Here is a 6382-nt window from a genome sequence, read left to right as displayed (position 1 = left end):
AGAGTAATCAAATTTATAGAGACAAGGAACTTCCCAGTGATCCAGTGACTCAAGCCTCTGGGCTTCTGGTGCAGGGGGCCTTGGTTCGATCTCTGGTCAGAGAACCAGATTCCCACATGCCATGACTAAAGATCCTGCATGTTGAAACTGGAAGATCCCATGTGTTGCAACCAAGACCCATCACAGCCAAAAAAAAGAAAAAAATTATAGAGACATAAAGTAGAATGGTGGTTACCAGGGGCTGAGGGAAGAATGGGGAATTGTTTAATGGGGACAGAGTTTCAATCTGGGAAGATGAAATAGTCCTGGAGTAGGATGGTGGTGATGGTTGCACAACAATGTGAGTATATGAATGCCACTGAACTGTACATTTAAAAATGGTTAAAATAGTAAATTTTATGTTTATTTTACTATAATTTAAAAAAATGAAACACATACACCGTACAGGATGGTACCCAATCCAGAATTACCTATTGCCTCTGATTATTTATAGCCACTGTATCTCTTTTAACATAGCAAAAGTCATTTTTAAAAATACAACACTTACTTGTTGAACACACCAGGCGGGTTGTTATGGGAAATTTCCCACTTTCTGATTTTGTGCTTCTGTTCCTTTGTGCTGTCATTTGTCTGGTTCCTCAACTCTCTTTATTTCCTATAAATTGGAATTAATATCTAACGGTTGATGTGCCTGTGTGCTCAATCGCTTCGGTTGTGTCCGACTGTTTGTAACCCTAAGGCTTGTAGCCCAGCAGGCTCCTCTGTCCATGGGATTCTCCAGGCAAGAATACTGGAATGGGTTGCCAGGCTCTCCTCCAGGGGATCTTCCAAATCCACAGATCGAACCATCCCCCTCCCCATCCTGCATCTTCTGCATTGCAGGCAGATTCTTTACCCACTGAGCCACCTGGGAAGCTAGGGTTGATAGATCCAGGTTAAACATTTTTTGGCTAGAATAAATAATTACCATTGATCTTGTGTACTTCAGATTATATCACCGCTGAAGACACAATCTTGCTAAAGTTTAGTAGACCACTAGCAAAACTCAAGATTACTTTCTCAGAGTGGTGACAGTCTGATATCTCCATGTTACAATTAGATTGGACCCCCTGCCTCTAGAAGGTAACTCATGTAGACCCAACCATTTAACCTTGATGGATAAACCTCCTTTACAAGGGTTTGCAGATTTCTGCTTTTTCTAATCCTCCATTTTCTCCCTACCCTAGAAAGAAGAGCACTCCCTCATCAACTGGGACTCTGGTTACTACTAGAAAAGCAGAATAAATCTTTAATTCTTTTCGTTTTAGTGGGGAGAGGTTTGCAGTAATGGGCCCTTCCCACACAGAGGTGCTATCATACTGAAGGACGAATGTCTTCACCTTTTAGTTGTGTGTGAGCAAACGCCATAACTAATTCAATTAATTTCTGAGACTACGTTAGCTTTTACATCGTCTATTACGTGAACAGTGGGGCATAGTTGAACCACCTTCGTGCCACAGAAAAGTGCCAGATATCTCAAAGCCACCGGGGGGCCGTGAGGTCAGCCCACTCTACACCTGTGCTTATTTTCTGATTTTCTCTGGAAGGTACGCAGGACGTTCCTCCGAGCTAGCTGTTGTGTCTGGCCACGGAGGTGTCGAGGACATTCTGGGTCCCCGGAGCTGCAGGGGTGAGCGCTCTGCCAGCAGAGATCCCCGGGATAAACATCAGACACCCTACGCTCACTTCCGCTTCGGGGTCGTTTGCATCAGTCCCCTCCATCGCTGACCGCTAGAGGGCCGTTTATATACTTTTTTTAAATAGTAAAAGTTTCCGTGCACACAGTTAGAAACGAAACACGGTTTTGAGAGTAGTTTAAAAAAAAAGAAAAGAAAACTTTACTGAAAAAATTTATGAAAAAAAAATTTTAATGCAAAATGTAAGTCTTGAAACAGGTTAAAATAATCTTGATATTTTTGAAAGGACCGAAGAAAAGCCCAATTCTGTAACTGCCCGGCTAGCTCAGTTGGTAGAGCATGGGACTCTTAATCCCAGGGTCGTGGGTTCGAGCCCCACGTTGGGCGGTTGTTTAAGTGCGTTTTTCCAACATGCTAGCATCTTACCATCCGTAAGAACTGACCTTAATCCAGAGGTTCTTGTTTTCAAACAATACATTAAAAACTACTAAAACTGAACAAGTTAAAAAAGGGAACAATAAAACTAGAAAACAATTTCAGATAATAAATACACACTTACTTCTTTTTCTGCTCTGATTGCTGTGGCCAAAACTTCCAACACTATGTTGAATGGTAGTGGTGAGAGTGGGCACCCTTGTCTTGTTCCTGATTTCAGGGGAAATGCTTTCAATTTTTCACCATTGAGGGTAATGCTTGCTGTGGGTTTGTCATATATGGCTTTTATTATGTTGAGGTATGTTCCTTCTATTCCTGCTTTCTGGAGAGTTTTAATCATAAATGAGTGTTGAATTTTGTCAAAGGCTTTCTCTGCATCTATTGAGAAAATCATATGGTTTTTAATCTTTCAATTTGTTGATGTGGTGTATTACGTTGATTGATTTGCGGATATTAAAGAATCCTTGCATTCCTGGGATAAAGCCCACTTGGTCATGGTGTATGATTTTTTTAATATGTTGTTGGATTCTGTTTGCTAGAATTTTGTTAAAGATTTTTGCATCTATGTTCATCAGTGATATTGGCCTGTAGTTTTCTTTTTTTGTGGCATCTTTGTCTGGTTTTGGAATTAGGGTGATGGTGGCCTCATAGAATGAGTTTGGAAGTTTACCTTCTTCTGCAATTCACACTTAAAGAGTATATGTGTAGGGAAATATTTGTTACTGAGTGGTTTATTTGAAAGGCAGTGGAATGCCAAAGGTTAAGAGACAGAGGACATGAAAAATTAATGAAATTGTAGGGTTCATAAATATTGCTGAAGTGATCTCTGTCAAAATGTTTGAAATGCATAGTTTTAACTTTATGCTCTGTCATAATAGAAAATTAGTTTGGATATCAGCTTTGATCCACAGGGTTTTCTATGCATGTTAATTTCACATCCTTGAATTCCTCTAAGTAAATTAATTTACTTTGACCTCTGGGAAGGGCTTGTGGTTTTTATGGGCTATTTAAACCACTGTGGCTTCCCTTGTGGCTCAGGTGGTAAAGTACCTGCCCTCAGTGTGGGAGACCCAGGTTTGATCCCTGGGTTGGGAAGATCCTTTGGAGAAGGAAATGGCAACCCACTCCAGTGCTCTTGAGGAATCTGGTAGGCTACAGTCCATGGGGTTGCAAAGAGTCAAACAGGACTGAGCAGCTTCACTTAAACCACTGTAAGATTGTTTCAGTGATTAGTTAAAATCAGGTAGCTATTGTGGACAGACACAGGACTTTCTTAATCCTTTTTTTCCTAAGTTAGTGATCCAAACTGCAATTTTGGAGTCTTGTATTTCATTTAATATCCTGTGATAAACCATAATGGAAAATAGTAAAAAAAAAAAAAAAAAAAAGAAGGTAAATATATGTGTCTGTTTGAGTGCTGAGTGATGGTCGCTCAGTCGGACTCTTTGTGACCCCATGACCTGAGACACCAGGCTCCTTTGTCCATGGAATTCTCCAGGCAGGAAAGAATACTGGAGTGGGTTGCCATTTCTTTCTCCAGGGGGTCTTCCTAACCCAGGGATCCTGCCCTGCAGGCAGATTCTTTACCATCTGAGCCACCAGGGAAGCATGTGTACATATATATGTGTGTATATACATGTATATGTATGTATAACTGAATCAATTTTCTGTATAGCAGAAATTAACACAACACTGTAAATCAACTATAACTCAAAAAAAAAAAAAACCCTCAAAGCAAGTAATTATCTTTTCATTTATATGTTTCCCTAAAAGAACTCAATTTCTTAGGTCAAAACTTTGCTTTTATGTTATAGCTGAAAATTCTTTTCTTGTCTTAAATATTTTCCATCATTCCCTGCAATTCTCAAACATTTTCCACAATGACCATATGTTATCATCATTAATTCAAGATACAGTTTCAGGTTTTGGAAGAAACACATGGAAAATTTCACAATAAAAAATGAAGATCCCTAAATACTCCTGTTATTACAAAGGAATATTTAATCTCTAGGTGATGGGAGGTGAAGTAGAATTTTTAAAAAGGCAACTTGGCCAGAGAAAAAGCAAACTAGTAAATTGATGAGGAAGTCAATGAAGATATATTTACTTCAAAATATACTTCCATTTTTAAAATTGAAGATCATTGTTATGGATTGAGTTTGAGTCCTCCTGATATTCATAGGCTGGAGTTTTAACCCCTAGTACTTCAGAATGTGACCTTCTTTGAAAATAGGGTTGTTACAGATGTAATTAGTTAAGATGAGGTCATATCAGAGTAGAATGCATTTTTAATCCAATCTGACTGATGTCTTTATAAAAAGGGGAAATATGGACACCCCATGAACACAGAAATGCACATCTAGACACATGGAGAATGCTGTGTGAAATAAAGGCAGATATCAGGGTGATAGTTTATAAGCCAAGGGATGCCAAAATTTGCTGGCAAACGACTAAATGCTAGGGGGAAATCCTGAGACAGATTCTCCCTCAGGGCCCTCAGAAAGAACCAAACCTACCAACACCTTGATCTTGGATTTCTAGCCTTCAGAACTGTGAGACCACATTTAGTGTTTAACCATCCAGTTTGTGGTATTTTGTTATGGTGGCCCCAGGAAACTAACATGATCAGTGTTCTTTTGGGAGGTGATTTTGATTTTAAATTTATTTCAGTATACCTTATATTAAGTAGTTGTTATCATCTTCATTTCCTTTCCTTTAATTTCCAAAGCTGTAGGAAAACAATGGTTTGGATGTAGTCCTACATTCGGCTCAATATGTTCTCCTTAAGTGAGGACATTATGATCACAGCTCCTTCAGAAGTAGCATTTAGAAATGAACGCAGTCTCAAACAACATTTTCTTCTTATTGTTGACTGGTGATTTATTATGTTGGCTAATGATTTATAATGGTTTGTACCAAAAGAATATTTTCAAAGATATACTAAATTAAACACATTTTATTCTCCCATGGAATACTTGGAGACTTTATATTTAATTATGCAATAGGTAAATCACTTTAAGAAAATGTGCTAATTCTCAGTGGTCCAGTTTCTTCAACAAGTAAATGGCAAGAAAAAGAGAGAGATAGAATGAATTCAATCAAATGAAATGCATGGACTGTGTTCGGATCCTGATTTGAACCAACCAGCCATAAGATTATAATGTGACACATACCATAGAATCAGAAGATCATGTGCGACAATGCTGGGAATCTGAACACTGGATACTTGAAGATATTAAGGAGCTATTTTTAAATGCAATAATGGTATTATTGTATTTTTGAAAAGCCCCCCCCCTTTTTTTTTTAGAGATACGTACTTACTTGTTTAGGAATGAAATAGACATGATATTTGGAATTTGTGTGTATTTTGGTAGGGGGTGGAATAATTGGGTACCAAAGACACAAGACTGGCCATGCGTTAATAGCTATGGAGGCTCAGAGAGGACTGCGCCAGGGTTCATTGTGCAGTTCCCTTTACTTTTGTTTATAATTTTAAATTTCTGTTCATTCACTTACTGTCTCATTATGCAAAAGTCAAAGTATCTTAACCTCCTTAGCCCAGTGATCAAATTTAGCATCACTAATGAGACAACCAGACACCATGTGCCTCCTGATATGTTCCAATGAGAAGTGCAGAGCATCATCTATAAATTATTCTTGTCAAAAACACTCAACTTAGATCTAATCGAGTCTTTAGATGTGACTTAAGTTTATAGGAAATATAGGAAAAGAGAAATAAGTTCAGTAACCCCATGAGTAAACAGACAAATGCAGATTGTCAGAGATTCAAAAGAATCAGCTTCTTCAAAAGGCAGATGTCATGAACCAATACTAACACCACAAATAATAAAGTATATGTGTGTGGGTGGACTGTTTTTTGTGTCAAAGGCTCCCCTCTCACTCCTGTGGTAGTCCAGTGAACCCAATGAACTGTTTTTCCAGAATGCTTTTAAATGTATAAAATATAAAAACATAGGATTATAAAGAAAAACAATGATATTGAAATTGTTGTTTTTCTTGCTTAGTTGCTGAGGGGTGTCCAACTCTTTGCCACCCCACGGACTGTAGCCCTCCAGGTTCCTCAGTCCATAGGGTTTTCCAGATAAGAATATTGGAGTGGGTTTTCATTTCATTCTCTAGGGGATCTTCCTGACCCAGGGATCTAACCTATATATCCTGCATTGGCAGGTGGATTCTTTACCACTGAGCCACCAGGGAAGTCCTGATACTGCCGTACAGTTATATAGCATATTTTAAAATATGCTATGGTA

The 6382-nt window shown here is 38.5% G+C and overlaps 1 non-coding gene across 1 annotated transcript; it reads left to right on the top strand.

Moving 5' to 3' along the window:
* The first annotated feature begins 1990 nt into the window (after positions 1-1990).
* Positions 1991-2063, top strand: TRNAK-CUU (transfer RNA lysine (anticodon CUU)). The gene has a single exon. It is a non-coding gene; the product is annotated as a tRNA-Lys (tRNA).
* Positions 2064-6382: the final 4319 nt, after the last annotated feature.

Source organism: Muntiacus reevesi, chromosome 15 (assembly GCF_963930625.1).
Source record: "Muntiacus reevesi chromosome 15, mMunRee1.1, whole genome shotgun sequence".
Classification (NCBI taxonomy): domain Eukaryota; kingdom Metazoa; phylum Chordata; class Mammalia; order Artiodactyla; family Cervidae; genus Muntiacus; species Muntiacus reevesi.
This window is presented reverse-complemented; position numbering and strand designations above follow the sequence as displayed.